We start from the raw sequence: 21,110 nt of genomic DNA, 5'->3' as shown, positions 1-21,110 counted from the left end.
TCTTGTAAATAAAATTCATTGTTGGATTGGAAGTAATTTTGTTCTATTATGAGCTTTAATAACCTGAGTATTTCATTAATCTGTTCATCAGGGATGTAACCCTCTGTTTTCCGGTTCTTTTCTATGATTTCTGTTGTTCCTGGTACTGATATGCTGCCTATATCAAATGAAAAGAATGTTGCTGCGTCTGGGATTTTTATATCTTATTTGCTGTATTAGCAGTGTAGTGCTTTTAATGGTTCTGTCTTCCTGTACTTTGAAATTTTCGGACAATAATTTTAACATGTTTCCTGAAAGCCTGTAAGTGCGAGATTTTCTGAAACCCAGTATTCGTGGATCTATGGTTGGCTTCAGAGGACAGGTGCAGTGGAATTAATCCGTGTCAGCTTTCTTTTATCTGCGTTTTCCAGTGCGATGCCTATATTTTTCAGAGTGTTCTTTACTTTTCTCTGGAATCTGTTTGTTGGGTCTGATTTTAATTTTCAAATGTTATTTTGTGAGATGACATCTTTTGTTCTTTCAGTGTATTGCTCTTTGTCTATAACTACTACCTCGTTCTCCTTCTCTGCTTTGGAAGTGACGACATTTTCATTTAGAAGTTTTTTCATAAGTTTTTTTTGTGCTACAGATTCTGTGTTTGTGTTGTTTTGTGTTGTTTTTTTGTATTGGTTATTATACTATGGATTTCTATTTTTTAATAGTTCTCTAGTTAATCCAATGTTGACACTGTTATTTTCTCTCCTATCTTTCCCTGTCAATACACTTTCTGCTTCTATAATTAGATTTTCTATGTAATCTTCATCTGTTTCTTCATTTACATTGTATTTTAACACTTTCTGCAACATTTGAATTTCTTTACTGTTTATTTGTGCGTCAGTAAGGTTCACTAATCGTGGGTAGAATTTGTGTGTATGTTTTTGTTAATTGTGTGTCAAGAGTTATTGTATTGTGATGGGAAGTTTTGAGTTGGCTAAGCTTTCTTTTGTGAACTGTTTCCATTCTTTGTAAAGCAGCTTTTGTGTGATTTTAGACCTTCTTGGCCAAATGGGAGAAGACTCCCATATTATTAATGGTGTTTGCAAGTGGCAAATATGTCTTATGTAACTCGTAATTTAGCTCTTGTTTTGTTGAATATAGGGATTTGATTTCGCATTTTAACCACATTTTCTGAGCATCATGCATTGCTTTTTGTGCGCTTGGTGACCTGCTTTTAATCTTTACGTTGATATATTAAGGTACAAGATCATTATATTTCTATGTGGTGTTGTATTTTGTGTGTTGTATGGTTTTATGTACGTTCAGGTGAAGTTTCCTCAGTTTCTGGTAAATGTTTGGCATTGCGTGAATAGCGAGTTTATTTGCGTGGCCATCCACCACAGCAAGCACAGAAATATTTGTTTTGTAAATAAAAAAAAAACCTTCTCTTGCTGCATTGTATTTTATTTCTCCTCAGCGCGTTTCGCCTTTTTTCACTTTAACGTATCGTCAGTGGCAGCTAGAATGATACAGTTTTATTTTCATATGTGTCAATTGTAGATTATAAAACAGTCCACGTCTCTTTTTTTTGTAAATATGTGACTGTGTACCGTCCTCCGCGTTTGTAGTCGGCATCTGCGTTTCCTCTCATCTGGTCACATGCTGGAGGTCGAACTACAGACCTATTTACGAGACATAAGCATATTTTTATGCTCCGAACTTTTTTCTCCTCACTTTTCATCTAGTTTGCCCTTATAGCTGTGATGCCCTATCCGTCTTCTGTCTCTCATTATAGATATTTGATCTAAAACTGTACTTTCAAGAAGTAACTACTTTGAATTCACTATGTGTCTCATCTTGTTTGCTTTGTTTCGTATATGCTGAAAACTAACGTCTCATCACTTTTGTTATGTTTATCTCTCTCTCTCTCTCTCTCTCTGTCTGTCTGTGGTGTGTGTGTGTGTGAGAGAGAGACAGAGAGAGAGAGAGAGAGAGAGGGAGGAAGAGAGAGAGAGAGAGAGAGAGAGAGAGAGAGAGAGAGAGACAGAGACAGAGAGTATACACGTAAGGATTTTTTTGTGTGGTGGAGGTGTTGGTTGTTATTCAATGCGAGTTGTAGAATGTTGAATATGATTGTTGAATGAGAGAATGGTTGAAAGTTTTGGTGTACACCTGATTTGAGTTTTGTTTTAAATTTTTTGTGGGGAGGTGCATGGACAAGTGAGTGGAAAGTGGTTGGGTAATACTGTTATTATTATGATAATAGCCGTCTATTGTAGTGTTGCTCTATTATTTTATGTATTAGTGTAACTATGAGTTGTTTCGCATGTGTACTTAAACATTCCACAGGATTTTCTTTTCTGCTTTGATTTCCTGTATGTGGCAGTTTTCTTGCAGTGTTAGAAAGTGTTTTTGATTGTTGATTCTAATTATTTTCATTTCTTCTTCTCAAATGGTTGGTTTGTGTAAATGTGGAGTGGTTTGTCCCGTACTTCCATGATCTCAAGCGTTCATTGTATCTGTCACCAAATGTTCTGCCTGTTTGTCCTATGTATCTGCTATCATAGGTGTTACGCTGTAATTGATATATATCTGCTTTCTGGTGTATATCTCTGTTTTTGTCAGTTTTATATAAGAAAACGAGACGTGAACTGTTTTATAATCTACGAATAACACATTTTAAAAAATGCATCATTTTAGATCCCACTAGATCCCGATGCCTTAAAGTGAAAAACGGCGAATTGCGTCTGGGAGAAATAAAATACAGTACAGCAAGAGAAGGCGTTTTTTATTTACAAAACAAATATTTCTGCGCCTGCTGCGGAGGATGGCCACGCGAAAAAACTCGTTAAATTTGCAGTCTGTTAACATTCACATACTTACAAGACACGATGTCATATTGCGGCATAGAAACAAGTTACAAATAATAGCGTCACCCTAGATGACAAAGATTCAACGTCTGTTATTAATGACGCGAGGAGAAAGATACATACATTTGTGTTATGTAGGACTATCAGAAAGTTTTCCTTCGAAGGCCATACAGCCCACAATTGGTATGCCATCGTGCAAAATCGCCGTGAGCTGTGAGGCAATCATCCCACCGACCAGCTTGAAGATACCCGTTCGGCAAAACACTGTGTCTTGCTGCACATCCTCGTTCGATGGGAGTCATCGGCAGTTCAAGGCCTGTTTGAAGGAACTGAAGGCTTGGTAATCGCAAGGTGGGAGATCAGTATTACAGGGCGGTTCCTCGAGTGTCTCCCACTCGAATTGGCGTAACTTCTGCGTAACGAGATTTGCGACATGGGACGTGCGTTATCATGAAGCAGCTGCACAATGCTGGTTTTCGACAGACATATTGCCACATACACAATCTCCGTTGGATGTCTACCGGTGTTTGTCCTTCGACAACCCAAATAAGAAGCACGTTGGTCCTGTTTGGACGTATTGGGCAATAACGTTGCCATGATTTACGTTTCCGCATTCACCGCACGTATGTCGGAAAGACACGAATGCTACACTAATCCCTTGCCTAAATGTCGGCGTTATCTGCTCGCACCGGAGTCGTGTTACGTTGTATATACGCAGCAGCAACTCCCTCAAATGGAAACTTTTTGATTGCCCCTCAAGTCGGACAAAGTGGGACAGAGATAACAACGTAACACATGAGTGTGGACTGATTGTTTCAGACGTTACATAACTTACTTTTGTTTTCACTAAAAGTAAACAGTTTTAGATAATTTTTGCAAAGCAGATCAATATATTCCAACACTTATAAACATGGTTCTTGATATATGGCATATTTCTTAGCCGAGTCGTGCTATGTAAAGCGATTTTTGTACACACTACTGTAATCGTCGAGATTCCTCTTTAAATAGTGTATTAAAATAACTAGGTTTTTTACTGTTATTTCTATTAATGTGGATTTTTCTAGACGTGACGCAATTTTTTATGAAACAGTAGTTTATCTAAATATTTTAACTAGACCGCCAATATGTGATAACTTTTTGTGACTATTCTGCATTTATAGAATGTTTGTTGTACAAACTGATATAATCTTGGCACCTTCTCATGACATAACGAAACTGTACATTCGGTGTGCTATTTGACAGCAGATGACTGCACTAATCTAATTTATGCTTTATCATGTATATTTTAAGGGACGGTCCATACAGCTCCTTCTGTTTTGTTAATTTTATTCATCGTCCTCAACGAAGAAAAAATAGTTATTGTCAGTGATGCATCTCTGATGACGCCACAATCGATTATCCAAACTTGCACGCAATATCGCTGCGCTCGTGCGGAAACAGTCATCAGCTGAATCAAACGTCCGTTCATCATACTACTTTGGTGAGACAGTTTGCGAAACAATGCGATGGACCGTTAATTTGAACACTTAGTGACTGACAGAAAGCCGGCCGAAGTGGCCGCGCGGTTCTGGCGCTGCAGTCTGGAACCGCGAGACCGCTACGGTGGCAGGTTCGAATCCTGCCTCGGGCATGGATGTGTGTGATGTCCTTAGGTTAATTAGGTTTAACTAGTTCTAAGTTCTAGGGGACTAATGACCTCAGCAGTTGAGTCTCATAGTGCTCAGAGCCATTTCTTTTGACTGACAGAAAAACGTATAAGGCAATGGACGCATGTATTAGTGACCGGTGTATTGTGTGTGTGTATTAAACCGGGGACCTAGAAACGACGGAGAGGCTTCGTCCCGCTCGAGCCCCCAGTGGTTCACAATCCCACAACAGGCCACAACAGTCCACCCACGTCACCGGCGTCCCACTCCGAACCCAGGGTTACTGTGTGGTTCAGCCCCCAGTGCCCCAGTGGACCCCCACCTCCAGGGTACGTCTCATACCAGACAAGTGTAACCCCAAATGTTTGCGTGGCAGGGTAATAATGGTGTAAGCTTACGTGGAGACAACGCGCAGCAATCGCCATCATAGTGTAACCGAGATGGAATAAGGGGAACCAGCCAGCATTCGCCGAGATATATGGAAAACCGCCTTAAAAACCATCCACAGGCAGGCCGGCACACCGGACTTCGACATTAATCCGCCAGGCGGATTCGTGTCGGGGACCGGCACGCCTTCCCGCTCGGGAAGCAGAGCGTTAGACCGCGCGGCTAGCCGGGCGACCATAATTGACCGATTGTACACAGAGTGAACCTCCACTACACAGACAAACGTTCAGAGGTTGTTCAGGGATACCTTCTGAGTATTTTGTATACAGACACCCATAGTCTCCAGCGTCTCATTATATAGTAATAATGTAACAACTCTCCTTCCGATCAGGCCTGAGAAGGCCCAACGGTACAGGCCGACCGCCATGTCATCCGCAGCCTACAGGCGTCGCTGGATGCGGATATGGAGGGGCATGTGTTTACACCGCTCTCCCGGCCGTTGTTTCCAGTGCACTACAGATACAAAGCTAGCTGCGGTAAGAAACCAAACGAAATACAAGACCTCTGTAACGAACCATCCGAGACCGTGGGTTCCTGATACCAGAGTACTGAGGATGTATTCCTGAACAACCTCTGAAAGTTTCTCGGTGAGGTTCTGGTTCAGCCTGTTTATCTATAACGTATGTACAGGATGTTCGGGAATTCCCGTTACATATTTCTAGGACTTGTAGAGGGATGTGAGCATATAATATTTTGAATAGGAACCCATGTCCGGAAACGTCATTCAATAACACTGCTGAGCGTCAAAGTTATAGGCGCCGGCGCCAGTAAATGTATGTATATACTTGGTGATTCCATAAGGATGTTATGAACTTTCTGTTATGATGGAGAGGGATAATTGTATCAATTTTAATGTTATGGTCCCTGTACCCGAAACGAAAGAGTCGGAAGTTATAAGCGAAAACCGCTCATATACTTCTTAAAGTGGAATACATGTATTGGTACTGTTGTTGCTAAGATTGTAGGGTAAGCAATGTTCAGAGGTGTTAGTATGGACCAAAACAAGAAAAAAGTCTGATAAACGTGGGCTCTAAGATGCGTACCTTAAGATCTATGAACACTTGTTTAGTAGAGGAGATACGTTTCACAGTAACGAAGATGAACAAGTGCTCATAGCTCCTCAGGTATGCCTTTTAGCGGCCATGTTTACTGGACCTTTTTTTCCTCGTTTTGGTCCATGCTGTCACCTGTCAAAGTTGTCTACCCTGTAATGTTAGAAACAACAATACCAGTATATGTATTCCACCATCACAGGTATCACAACGGTTTTCGCTTGTAACTTTCGACTCGTCCGTTTCTGATAAAGGGACCATTACTTCAAATTTATACATTTATTTTTCTACATCATCCTAGAAAATTTTTAACATCATCATGGAATCAGTCTGCATATACATACATTTAAAGGCGCCAGCGCCTATGAATTTGACGCTCTGTAACGCCATCGGATGATGTTTTCTGACATGGTTTCCTATTCAAAATATTATGTACTCACTTCCCTCTACAAGTCCTAGAACTCTGTAACGGGAATTTCCGAACAGCCTGTATACACGTATACTATGTGTTATAATGTCCTCACGCATATTGTATTTTTAACTATTTTGGTTTGATGCTACAATCGATAATAAATATGTACTCGACGCGGAGTAACCTTTCCTTAACCTAGAGTAATCGTATCCGTGAGCATCTGCTATCGACAATAGTGCATTTTAAATATTTTCGATACATAGGTGACTTGGAAACGTTCATTTGACGGACGAACAGTGGATGTCGATAACTAAATGCACATTACAGTAATTTTGGTGGTTTCGTGACAGCGTTTTTTAAATTCAAGAAACATTATTCCCTTCAACATACATCTTGCGTAATAACTACGACTGTAACTGGATAATCTCTTTTCTTATACAGAAGTTTACCGACAGCAATTGCTCCGCGTACCAACCTCGAATCGAACAGGGTGAATGATAATGTATATACACATCCGCCACACGCCATACAGTTTCTTGCGAAGGAAAAATGCCGCAGAAACAGGGAGACGCTATAACGCATCTAGATGCCAATGCAGATGGCAACAACAGCCTGCAATTTACCTTCAGAAATATTTCAAAAATTTTGCTTGGTTGCTGGGACAGCGGTAGTGATATTATTTCAGTTTTAGACAACACCTCGATTTGTAGTGACTCAGTTCTTCCAAGGGAAAGGTAGTTTTAACCGTGTTTACGTTTCTTGCACTGTGAGAGTAAATCTTGCATTGCATGTTACATATGCGATTCGTTTCCAAGTCGCGACTCGCTACATATTTTCGCTCGCTTCGTCAATACTTTTCACGACGTAACCGTTTGCCTTCAGGTTGGTGGTAAGTGAAAAATCTCTAGAAACAATTCACTCATTGGCTGTGTTGCAATAATTCTATGTTTTCTGTTTATCTAAAATTCTGGTACTCAGATGGTAGTCTGTAATAGAATGCTGAAACTACCTGGGAGATTTAAACTGTCTGCCGGACAGGGACTCGAACGTGGGAGTTTTGCCTTTTGCGGGCAAGTGCTCTATCAACTAAGCTACCCGAGAACGATGTACGATCCGTTCTCACAGCTTTACTTCCTCCAGTTCCTCGTGTTCTACCTTCCATACTTGGTAGAGCACTTGCCTGTGAAGGGCAAACATCCCAGGTTCGAGTCCCGGACCGGCACATAGTTTTAGTCTTACAGGATGCTACGAGTAAGTGCACTCTCTCATGCTGAGTGACAATTAATCCTCACGAAACCCCCCCAGGGTGTGGATAAGCCATCTGTCCGCAATATACTTCCTTCCCTCAGCAGTGGTAGTTCCGTAAGTTTCCCAGGAGAATTTCTGTGTAGTTTGGAAGGTAGAAGATGAGGTACTGCGGAAATAAAGCTGTGAGGACGGGTCGTGAGTCGTACTCGGGTAGCTCGGTTGCAAGAGAACTTGATCGCGAAAGGTAAAGTTCTCAGGTTCAAGTCCCTCTTCGCACACAGTGTTAATCCGCCGGGAAGTTTCATGTCAGCGCATACTCCGCTGCAGAGTGAAAATTCATTCTGGAAAGAGAACGTTACTTTACACTAAAACTATTCCCCCCTCCCTAAAAAATCCCATATGGTGTGAACAGTGACGTGGGTTGCACTTTTTCCTAATAGTACCTCCTACGAACGATGGACGTTGCCGCTGTGGAATGGCTTGCGTGCCTGCCTCAATGGTACAGAGAACTGTACCACAGGTGCAACCGTATCGGAGGGGCAAGACTAAAATATACACTCCAGGAAATTGAAATAAGAACACCGTGAATTCATTGTCCCAGGAAGGGGAAACTTTATTGACACATTCCTGGGGTCAGATACATCACATGATCACACTGACAGAACCACAGGCACATAGACACAGGCAACAGAGCATGCACAATGTCGGCACTAGTACAGTGTATATCCACCTTTCGCAGCAATGCAGGCTGCTATTCTCCCATGAAGACGATCGTAGAGATGCTGGATGTAGTCCTGTGGAACGGCTTGCCATGCCATTTCCACCTGGCGCCTCAGTTGGACCAGCGTTCGTGCTGGACGTGCAGACCGCGTGGGGCGACGCTTCATCCAGTCCCAAACATGCTCAATGGGGGACAGATCCGGAGATCTTGCTGGCCAGGGTAGTTGACTTACACCTTCTAGAGCACGTTGGGTGGCACGGGATACATGCGGACGTGCATTGTCCTGTTGGAACAGCAAGTTCCCTTGCCGGTCGAGGAATGGTAGAACGATGGGTTCGATGACGGTTTGGATGTACCGTGCACTATTCAGTGTCCCCTCGACGATCACCAGTGGTGTACGGCCAGTGTAGGAGATCGCTCCCCACACCATGATGCCGGGTGTTGGCCCTGTGTGCCTCGGTCGTATGCAGTCCTGATTGTGGCGCTCACCTGCACGGCGCCAAACACGCATACGACCATCGTTGGCACCAAGGCAGAAGCGACTCTCATTGCTGAAGACGACACGTCTCCATTCGTCCCTCCATTCACGCCTGTCGCGACACCACTGGAGGCGGGCTGCACGATGTTGGGGCGTGAGCGGAAGACGGCCTAACGGTGTGCGGGACCGTAGCCCAGCTTCATGGAGACGGTTGCGAATGGTCCTCGCCGATACCCCAGGAGCAACAGTGTCCCTAATTTGCTGGGAAGTGGCGGTGCGGTCCCCTACGGCACTGCGTAGGATCCTACGGTCTTGGCGTGCATCCGTGCGTCGCTGCGGTCCGGTCCCAGGTCGACGGGTACGTGCACCTTCCGCCGACCACTGGCGACAACATCGATGTACTGTGGAGACCTCACGCCCCACGTGTTGAGCAATTCGGCGGTACGTCCACCCGGCCTCCCGCATGCCCACTATACGCCCTCGCTCAAAGTCCGTCAACTGCACATACGGTTCACGTCCACGCTGTCGCGGCATGCTACCAGTGTTAAAGACTGCGATGGAGCTCCGTATGCCACGGCAAACTGGCTGACACTGACGGCGGCGGTGCACAAATGCTGCGCAGCTAGCGCCATTCGACGGCCAACACCGCGGTTCCTGGTGTGTCCGCTGTGCCGTGCGTGTGATCATTGCTTGTACAGCCCTCTCGCAGTGTCCGGAGCAAGTATGGTGGGTCTGACACACCGGTGTCAATGTGTTCTTTTTTCCATTTCCAGGAGTGTATTTTGGAAGATAAGAAGGAGCCAGTAGTTACAGAGGCCACATTTTAGATGATAGATCTGGTCTTCTGTCATTAGCCAACATTGGCCTTGCTATGTTGGTACTGTGGACGGTGGCAAGCAAGGAGAAACTAAAGCCCTTATATTTTCCGAGGACGTGGAGCTCTACTGTGTAGTATAATGATAACAGTATTCTCTTTGATAAATTATTCCGGAGGCGAAATAGTCCCCCAATTGGATACCTTGAACGGAGCTACGAGAAGGATTTTATCATCAGGGGAAAAAAAGTGGTGTTCGGAAGTTCGAAACGTGTGATGTTAGATACCTTAATGGATAAAGTAGGTTAGAGAATTTCAATAGAGAAATGAATAGGCCGAGGTAAGATATGGTGAGAATTAGTGAAGTATAGTGGCAAGAAGAACACAGAATCAAATAGGGTAACTCTGAAACAGGACTAATAATGAATATGAAATGAAGGATGCGGGTAACTGCTATGTGAAAACACTATTGTAGACAAGAGAATCACCAATATATAAGCCTACTAGCTCAGCACATGCTAAAATTATAATAAAAGAAATGATTTAGTACACTAAGGGATGCGAATATTTAACTGTGTTGGGGGCTGCAATTCGTTATCAGGGCGCAGGAACAGAACGAGAAGTACTGGGTGAACATGTACTGCGGAAAAATAATTAAAGGTACAGCCGCATGATAGAATTCGATACCAAGCACAATTTAATCATAGCTAAACTTGGTTTTAGAATCATGAAAGAAAGTTGTATACGTGGAAGAAATCAGGAAACATTTGAAGTTTCAGATTGATTGTAGAAGGGTAAACAATGAAGAGAACATTACGAAAATGGAAGTGGAAATGGGTGAAGGTGAAATGTGATATGTGCCACTTCGTGAAGAATTTCAAAGAGCACTGAAAGAAATAAGTCGAAAGAAAGAAAAGCAGTCGAGATACGCTCAGAATTACTAAGATCATTGGGAAAAACCAACCACGATAAAACTGCCCTACCTGGTATGTAGTGTATGTGTTACAAGTGGAGTACCCCCAGACTTCAAGAAGAATGTAATATAATACCAGAAACAGCACGTTCTGACTGGACTGAATATTATACTTGATAATTCATAGCTGCTAAATACTAATAAGAACTATCTACAGAGGAATGAAAAACTGCGAGAAACACAGCCTGGAGAAGATTAGTTGACGTTCTGAAGAAATGTAGAAACACACTAAGCTATACTGACATTAGGAGCTATCTTAGAAGATAAGTGGGGTGCCAGCTGCCTCATTCTACCATATTCCTCAGCACCGTTAAAAATTTTCCAATAATTTTGTCATACGAACATATTCCCGCTTTTTTAACATGGAAATCGCCTCAAACTCCCACAAACTCACCTATCTGTAACTCAATCACACCCACTAGTCCTCGCTGTAAGTCACTCATACCTATTAACTCCTACTTGCCCTTCCTCACTCTCTCATTCAGCTCAACTCATCGTCACTATCTCTTGTGTCTCTCTGTCATTGTCCCCCCTTCGTTCTGTCCTAGTACCCTTGTACTACTCTCACTGTCACTGTCTCCCTCTTGGTCTCTCTTACTGCTAATATCTCATTCCTTTCTCGATACTGCTGCTGTCTCTTCTCACTATCTCTGTCTCCCTCTACCTCGCTGTCATATACTCTGTCTCTCATTATCACCGGCTCTCGCCCACTTCCACTTTCTCTTTGTTCCTCCCCCTCTCCCCCCTGGTACTGTCTCCTTCATTCTTTTCCTAGCACTGCTCTGTAACTGTCAACTATGTTCCACTGCCACAGTGTCCCTTGCTTTCTCTCACACTACCATTGTCTCCATCGCTCTTTCTATACCACAACCACTGTCTGCCATGTTTCAGTAATTATTAATTTTCCGTCTCTTCGCCACTACCGCTGTCGTCTTCTCTCTCAGCATAAAAAGGCGCAGATATGTTCGCATGCCAAAATTTTTGGGAAAATTTTCAAGGTGCTGAGGAAGGTAGAACGAAGTAGCTGGTACCCCGCTTTTCAGTCAGAGTCTTTTAAGTAAACAGGGACACCTTCGCATATTTTGTTTTCCGAAAGGAGCATTCTTCGGCTTGTTCCCTTTTTTTCCCTGGTGCAGCAGAGCATGTAAGTCATATAAAAAAACGCATTGGTGAGTAAAATATAGATATTTTACTTATGTGAAATTGAAATAATGTAAAACTAATTGTACAGCTAAGACCGGATTTTACGCGTGAAAATTGTTTGCATATGCTTCAGTACTACAGCACTGGGTTCCTAGACGACAACGGCGACACTTTGCAGCATATTTCTATGTGCTACGTCGCTTTAGGAACCACGTTTCCGCCTCACACCGGATGTTATGCGGGTATTTTACGTGTACAAGTCGAGAAACATAATGAGAAAGCCAAACCGCTGCATCTAGCATTCTTGGACCTCGAAAAGGCCTTTGATCGGGCGCCACACAGTCTCATCTGGCTAGGACTTCGACAGCATGATAAGCCAGAGCAGCTTATTAACTGGGTGCAGTTACTTTACGTACAGCCAAAAAGTTATTCCGTACAACCTCAGGACTATCCAAGGACTTCCCCATCACAGTCGGCGTCCATCAAGGTTCTGCAATACCACCACTTCTGTTCATTCTCGTAATGGATACCGTGACAGCTGACCTGCACCGGCCATTACCATGGACCCTACTTCATGCTGGCAGCAGAAAACAAGCTTGATCTGCAGAGCCTAACTCAAGAATGGAGTGACCGGTTAGCGCAACACGGTTTGTGCCTTAATTTGAAGAAAACCGAGTACATGACATCAGGCAGACATGAAATGGGAACCATCACGATTAATGGTGAAGATCTGACTCGTGTGAGTAAGTTTAAGTACCTTCGTTCCATGATCACCGCTGACGGCCGACTCACCGTAGAGGTCAACACCAAAACTCGGGCAGCCTGGATGAAGTGTCGAACAACAACCGGAGTCCGTTGCGACCACAGGATGAAAGATAATTTAAAATAAAAAATCTATCCCACTGTCATCCGACCAGTCGACTTGTATGGTTGTGAGTGCTGGCCGACTACAGTTGAGACGCTAAGTGTAATGGATGCTAAGGTGGACAGCGGGCCTCACTAAGTTAGATCACGTTTCTAATGACAGCATTAGGAAACAGTTTGGTGTTGCACCGATCCAAGACAAGATGCGTGAGAGCCGTCTTCGATGATTTGGGCATGTTTTACGGGCTGGTGATGATTCTATTGCCAAAGCGGGCTATACACTTGAAGTCGACGGTAGTAGATCCAAAGGACGACCTAAGCAAAGTGGGGCTGATACGATTCATAAAGACCTTAAGTGCGTGAACATCCACCCAGATGCAGCCCATGATAACGGACCCCACAAGCAGGCGGGACAAACGCTGAAGGAAAAGAAGAGGATTTTACTTGTACAAGTAGGGTAACTTTCGAACCTCTGTATGTCGGAAATGGATAAAGATATGAAGAAAATTTTCGAGTTTGTTCGGGATTGGTATCTTAGGCATACGTGGTACAAATTACAGCCATTTTCTATCCATAGGCGTCTCGGAATCTGCGGCTAGTTTTTGGTACCCAAAGAAACAACATGTTATCGAAAGCGGATATCCATTTTTTAAAACGGGAAGATCAGTCTTTTAGATAAATGCCTAGAGAACATACTTCTAAAATTTGAGCAATTTTCTGCGGATATTTATTGTTTAGATTTCGCCTCATACCGGATTTTATATATAGAAGCAGGGTAAATCTGAACCTGAGTATCTTGGAAACGGATAAAAATATCAAGAAAATTTTCTGTGTTATTCGAGATTTGGGTTTTAGAAATATATTTTGAGAATTTCAGCCATTTTCTGTGCATAGCCGTCTTGGTATCCTCTGCTGGGTTTTGGTCCGCTGGTGGCTGCATATAGTAAAAACCCCTTTGTGAGGTTTTTCGAGGAACCGGCCGTGAACTAATGGCACCTCCATAAATCCCATCAAGCCCACCGTAGATCACATCAGATTTAAAAAGAACCAACCGATCTGCTTCATTTGCCTAAGCAGGAGGAAGTGTGTAATATTCATACCAAGACCAAGGCTTATCCAAGAAGTTTGACCCTACCTTTCTGTAACCAATAGAACCCGAGGTATGTGCACCGAAAATCTGTTTTGATGCGCGGCATTTTGGAACATATTAGGGACGCATGATGTCGCATGCATACCAATTAGAGCTGTGGTTGAACCGAATGGAAACTAGCATGTTCCATACTCCATCCGATAGTTCCAATGGAGATAAAAGTCTGCCTTCCTCATCATCTTGCGACACTGTAAGTTTACTTCGAAAAGTATTTCAGCGATGATTTGACAAATTTAATTGGATTAAAAATCCATTCAAAAATGCTCCTGTACCATCATGTCTAAATGTAAAAGAGCAAAAACAGCTTATTGATCTCACTTGTGATCCTTCACTGAACAGTAAATTTAATGGAGTGTCTTTGTTGGAGTTTTGGATACGTATCAGCAAGGAATCCCCAACGCTAAGCCAAAATGCAAAGAAGATCTTGATTTATTTTTCTACGAAATACATGTGTGAGATTGGCTTTTCAGCTTTGGCAGCTGTGAAGTCGAGCTATCGTTCAAAGCTAAAGATAAGCAAACAATTTCGAGAGGCTGTTTCTGCTATGCACCACTTCCTGAAAAAACTCTTCTCAAAAGCAAGCTCATCCGTCACACTTCGTAATTTAAATTTTTAATGCCCTTGTAATCTTTCTTCGCTGAATTATAAATATCGTTCATTTCACAGTTTTTGCGTAAATGAAAATGTGATAAAGATAAAAAATTTATTCCACATTTTCTTTTTAGTAATTTATGTAGTTGTGGTTTATGTTGCGTAAAATCCTTTTTAAGGGAAAAAATATTATAAATGACTAGTTTTATTAATGAAACAGGCTGGGGGTCTGACACTACTTTTCCTCGGAAAGGGAGGCCCAGAGGAAAAAGTTTGAGAATTACTGATCCACGGGAAGATATTCAAAACAACCATACCAGCATTTGATTAAAGTGATTTAGCAAAATCACTGAAAATCGAAATCTTGATGCCCTAAACGAAGATTTCAACTACCGTCCCCTCGCAACCGAATCCGTCATCTTACCATTGCCTCCTCTCGCCCTAATCGCATTTTGGAAGTCATTGTGGCAACCGAATGGAATATTTCCTACGAATGAGGTTAGGTAACTAACTAGTAAACATAAATTACAGTTTTTCATGGACGTCTTATCATCGCATACTTTAAGCCCGTTTTGATATTCAAATCCTAACTGAGCTCACTATTACTGTAGGAATTGGCGTTCGGATGCCGGCATTGAAGTTCACATTTCTGCATCCACCTCACGGATTAAAATAATGAACATAAATGTGTGGCGGTCGGGCACCATAACTGACTGACCCGATCACCGCACATTTATGTTTCTATAATTATTTGGTGACCCCTGAAAATGAAGCTTTAGTCTTCGAAACTGGTCGAGCAACATCAAAGAAATTACTGGCAACTGAAGCGGATTTTTTGTTCTATTAATGTGTTTCTCAGTTGCGGATGTTCATTTAATGAAATATTTCCATCTCACGTAACCGTGTAACATAGTACGAACCATTAACCAACTTTTATTACTCCGCTTCCCCATATACGTCCACTTCTGTATCTGACTGGTCAGCGCAACTACCTGCAATGCCGAGGTCCTGGTTTCGATTCACAGTACTACCAGGGATTTTTTCCCTTGGTGGGAGGGCAGCCACTGGGTGTACTCAGCCTCGGGATGCCAATTGAGAAGCTACTTGAACTTATAGCAGCGACTCCGGGTCACGAAAACTGACAAAGGCCGGGAATGCGCTGTGGTGACCCACGCCCCTCCACAAAGCATCCACTGACTCCATAGGCACAGGATGAAACTGCGATCGGTCGGTACCCATGGGTTCGCCAGAGCCAATGGACGGAGCTTATGCATTCGTTTCCTCAAATAGACATATAGTGTCAAACATAACAATATCATTATTATACGAAATGTGTTGTTGAAAGGTGGCCTTTAATATATCAGTCCCAAATGTAGGTGGCGTGACTCTATTCCTATATACTACTGCATTAAGTTTTTTTTACATCGCTATGGAGTTAGATCCAGATGTAGCTAGCGAGGGCCTCGGTAGTGAACAATAATATGATTGGAAGAGTTGGCTGTATACAGTTCCTGATAAACAATATTTGTTCTTCTTGTGTTTCATTATTTTTGAGAAGAGTGGTGTTCTATGGACCGTCTCCGTGATTCTTTCTCTTTAGAGACTTATAAAATTAAGCTTTACATGAGGTTGCCACGATCATTCGTTTTTGCAGCGTAAATGCATCAAACACCGAATATGCTGTTAATCAGAAGACGAAAAAAATTACTCTTCGCAGTGTGTAACTCAACTGTTCAAGAAAACTTGAGCGTAATGTACGAGTCATCAAATCTATACTAGTCGCACGTTTGTGGTTCTCCAAGTTAACAGACAACAAACTGAAGTGGTCTACAACCTAGAAACATGCATTAATAATTCTAAAACTCCATGCAATACGTTGATAAGTTCTGTTGATGATATAGTTGCCGTATATAAAATAGCACTCGTAGTTGTATTACAACTGACATGTCACTTTATCTGGTAGTTCACTGTGGCAGCAAAGTGTCGTATATTGTACTGACCGAAACGGAGCCAAGTTACTCGTAACATGATCACTGCCAAACGTAAAGTATTGTATTTATGTTAAAAATTACGTACTAAATTACGGCGTATTCTTTGAACTATATATCAAAGTATTTGAATATTCTACGTATGCTGTCTTGTCATATATGTAACTCCTTCTTACGAACTACTGCGTTCAAACGTGTTTCTTTCATTCAATGGAAATCTCAGTTAAATATATTTTTAGTGTAAATGACACAGAAGGGCCATAGGTTCACAACGTGAAGTATATTTTGAGAATTAATGAGAACTTTGTCAATTCTTGATCAAAGGCCAAGGCCTCTCTATAATGATATCCACAATTCATTCAAACGGAGCTTGCAACAAGGCTGAAAGAAGTTTTGCTCACGTAGAGACCCCTATACCAACGAAAAAGATATATAACCCAAAGGCACTGCCATCATGTGTGTGTTCAAGGACGAAAGGTCGAAATTCTTATACGCCACAAAGCAGAATAATTTCTATAGAGTGAGAATTTGACAAACTCTGGCAAATAGTTACATCTCATGAGATAGAACTTCATAATAAGTGAGTATTTAGAAAGAATTGGTGCACATATTTCATCACTGTTTTCAAAATAAATCACATTTTTTGTGGTAAACATTTATGAGAAAAAAGATTTTCATTCTTGAAACAAGTATGAACAAAAAATTAATTCTTACTTTTACTGTCGTACTCTCCCTTTTCCCTCTCCCTTCCTTCTCCCCTACCCCCTCTCTTACCTTCATTCTCTCCCTCCCTCTCCCCTCATCCTTCTCTTTCTCCTTCTTTCTCTCCCCTCCTTCCCTCTCTCCTCACCCCTCTTTTCCTCCCCACATCTCCCATCTCTCTCTCTTCCCCTTCCCTCCTTCGCTCTCCCACTACTACTCCCCCTCTCCTTCCCCCTCTCCTTCCCCCTCTCGCCGTCCCCCCCCCCACTCATTCCCTCCCCCAACCACTATCTCATTCTCCTCCTCCTCCCTCTTTTCTCCTTCACCCTCCATCTCACTCTCCTTCCACCTCCATCTCGTATTCCTTCTCCCTCTGTCTCGCTCTCTTTCCCCGTCCGTCTCGCTCTCCTCCCTCCTTCGTCTCACTCTTCTTCCCCCACCGTCTCACTCTTCTTCCCCCTCTGTCTAACTCTCCTCCCCCCCCTTTGTATCGCTCTCTCGCTCTCCTTCCCCCTCCGTCTGGCTCTCTCTCTCTCTCTCTCTCTCTCTCTCTCTCTCTCTCTCTCTCTCCCTCACACACACACACACACACACACAAAGAGACACAGACATCTATAGTAAAGATGGAGAAAGGAAGAGCAAACAGTTCCCATAAAGTGGACATTCATTATATTTCACGAATTAATCGATACATCGAAAGGAAGTTTTAAGAGAATGATGTTAGGTTGCGAACTAAATAATTTGTAGTACAGTCATCAATCGTAACTTTTTTTTGAACGATTTAAATAAATTTAATTTTTAATGTACTATCTATTTTTAACGGCCTAGAACAGCCAATGGACCAAGGAGTTTAGCAATTTGACCCATGCTAATGTTATCGATAAAACATTTCACAAAAAGACACCAGGGAAATGCTATATTTAACACGATACTGGTAGCACATCGTGGATTCCCTCATCGCATTCATATGTGCACTGCTGCAAATCTAACGCAGCTTCGGTTACAGACAAGCGTACGCCTTTCCGAGCAGCTTCAACTCTACACTAGAATTCATTAACTGTAGTGGCTGGCGAGTTGCGGAATGCAAATTTCTCAGCTACCGTGACGAGATGTATTCAGTAAGTGAGAGATCTCGAGAAAATGCTGGTCAGGGCAACATTTGAACACTTTCTGTATCCAGGTACGTCAGGACAGCATGAACAACAGTGCTCTTCCTTTAATTTGTTGAAAGATAACGTCACGGAAACCTCGAAGATAGAGCACAGCCACCGACCTTCACAAGTCGAAAATGTAACAGCTACTGTCCAAGTTATCGACTCTAAGGCACAGAGGTGATAATGGTGTGTACCCAACGGCACCTCACACCATCATAACATCAGATAGTGAAATAAGACGGCTTTCAGAATAAAGACACTTCAACTGTCAAAATTTTATCAGTTAATTGTCAAATATTCCCTAATTTACTGCTTCCCAGGAAATCTCTCGGACCAAATTATTCACGGGACCGAGAGATGCCTGAAGCTTGGAGTAAAAGGGTCTGAAATATTTAGCGAGTCATGGAACGTTTACCGGAAGGACAAATAAGACGCCATAGGGAGGGAAGTGTTCATTGAAGTCGACAATATTTTGTCTCTAATAAGGTTGACTTCAAGTGTGACTGTAGAGTTACCTGGACGCGTATAACAGGTCTAAGTGAAATCAAGTTAATTGTTGGATGCTTTCACCAGTCACCCTATTCCGCAGTGACAGTTTTAGAGTCATTCAAAGAAAGTCTACGTTCAGTAGCGCGGACATAACCATATTGTTGTTGTGGTCTTGAGTCCAGAGACTGGTTTGATGGAACTCTCCAAGCTACTCTGTCCTGTGCATCTTCTTCATCGCCGAGTAACTGCTGCAACCTACATCCTTCTGCATCTGTTTAGTGTATTCATGCTTTGGTCTCCCTCTACAATTTTTACCCCCGCGATTCCCTCCAATACTAAACTGATGATCCCTTGATGCCTCAGAACGTGTCCTACTAGCCGATCCCTTCTTCTGGTCATGTTGTGCCACAAATTCCTCTTTTCCCCAACTCTATTCAATACTTCCTCATTACGTGATCTACCCATCTAATTTTCAGCATTCTTCTGTAGCACCACATTTCGAAAGCTTCTATTCTCTTCTTGTCTAAACTATTTATCGTCCATGTTTCACTTCCATACGTGGCTACATACCATAGAAATACTTTCAGAAAAGACTTCCTGACACTTAAATCTGTACTCTATGTTAACAAATTTCTCTTCTTCAGAAACGCTTTCATTGCCCTTGTCAGTCTACATTTTATATTCTCTCTACTTCGACCATCATCAGTTATTTTGCTCCCCAAATAGCAAAACTCCTTTACTACTTTAAGTGTCTCATTTCCTAATCCAATTCCCTCAGCATCACCCGACTTAATTCGACTACATTCCATTATCCTCGTTTTGCTTTCTTGCTGTTCATCTTATATCTTCCTTTCAAGACACTGTCCATTCCATTCAACTGCTCTTCCAGGTCCTTTGCTGCCTCAGACAGAATAACAATGTCGTCGGCAAACCTCAAAGTTTTTATTTCTTCTCCATAGATTTTAATTCCTACTCCAAACTTTTCTTTTGTTTCCTTTACTGCTTGCTCAATATACAAACTGAATAACATTGGGGATAGGCTGCAACCCTGTCTCTCTCTCTTCTCAACCACTGCTTCCCTTTCGTGCCCCTCGATTCTTGTAACTGCTATCTGGTTTCTGTACAAATTGTACATAGCTTTTCACTCCCTGTACTTGGCCCCTGCCACCTTCAGAATTTAAAAGAGAGTATTCCAGTCAACATTGTCAAAAGCTTTCTCTAAATCTCAGTCAACACTGTCAAAGGCTTTCTCTAAGTCTACAAATGCTAGAGACGTAGGTTTGCCTTTCCATAACCTATCCTCTAAGATAAGTCGTGGGGTCAGTATTGCCTCACGTGTTCCATCATTTCTACGGAATCCAAACTGATCTCTCCCGATGTCGGCTTCTACCAGTTTTTCCATTCGTCTGTAAAGAATTCATGTTAGTATTTTGCAACCGTGGCTTATTAAACTGATAGTCCGGTAATTTTCACACCTGCCAACACTTGCTTTCTTTTGGATTGGAATTATTATATTCTCCTTGAAGTCTGAGGGTATTACGCCTGTCTCATTCATCTTGCTCACCAGATGGTGGAGTTTTGTGAGGGCTGGCTCTGCCAAGGCTACCAGTAGTTCTAATGGAATGTTGTCTACTCCCGGGGCCTTGTTTCGACTTAGGTCTTTCAGTGCTCTGTCAAAGTCTTCTTGCAGTATCATATCTCCCATTTCATCTTCATCTACGTCCTCTTCTATTTCCACAATATTGCCCTCAAGTACATCGCCCTTGTATAGACTCTCTACGTACTCGTTCCACTTTTCTGCCTTCCCTTCTCTGTTTACAACTGGTTTTCCATCTGAGCTGCAAGTGGTTCACTTTTCTCCAAGGTCTCTTTAATTTTCCTGTACGCAGTATCTATCTTAGTCATGGTGATATATGCCTCTACATCCATTTGTTCTGTAGCCATTTTACACTTCCTGTCGATCTCATTTTTGAGACGTTTTATTCCTTTTTGCCTGCTTCATTTACTTCATTCTTATATTTTCTCCTTTCATCAGTTAAATTCAATATCTCTTCTGTTACACAAAGATTTCTACTAGCACTCGTCTTTTTACCTACTTGGTCCTCTGCTGCCTTCACTATTTCATCTCTCAAACCTACCCATTTTTCTTTTACTGTTTTTCCTTCCCCCTTTCTTGTCAATCGTTCCATAATGATCTCTCTGAAATCACAAGATTTTATCTAAATGTATTTTACAACAAATACATTCACAGAAACATAGAGGTTACTCTTTCATTTTTAAATTTATTTGTTATATGTAATGTAGTTAATTATTAATGGTCTAATATTTACTAACAACTAAGGAGAGTTTCTAAAAATCATAAGCCAATGGTTTATTCAGTGACAAGTTTCTT

At 42.2% G+C, this 21,110-nt stretch overlaps 1 protein-coding gene across 1 annotated transcript in view; it reads left to right on the top strand.

Annotated features, from left to right (window-relative positions):
- The window catches only part of LOC126183449 (tolloid-like protein 1), a 604,520-nt gene that overhangs the window by 70,054 nt on the left and 513,356 nt on the right, over positions 1-21,110 (top strand). The gene's annotated exons all lie outside the window — the stretch shown is intronic.

This window comes from Schistocerca cancellata, chromosome 4 (genome assembly GCF_023864275.1).
Source record: "Schistocerca cancellata isolate TAMUIC-IGC-003103 chromosome 4, iqSchCanc2.1, whole genome shotgun sequence".
NCBI classification, from domain to species: Eukaryota; Metazoa; Arthropoda; class Insecta; order Orthoptera; family Acrididae; genus Schistocerca; species Schistocerca cancellata.
Note: the sequence above shows the minus strand (reverse complement) of the source record. Positions and strands in the feature narration are given on the sequence as shown.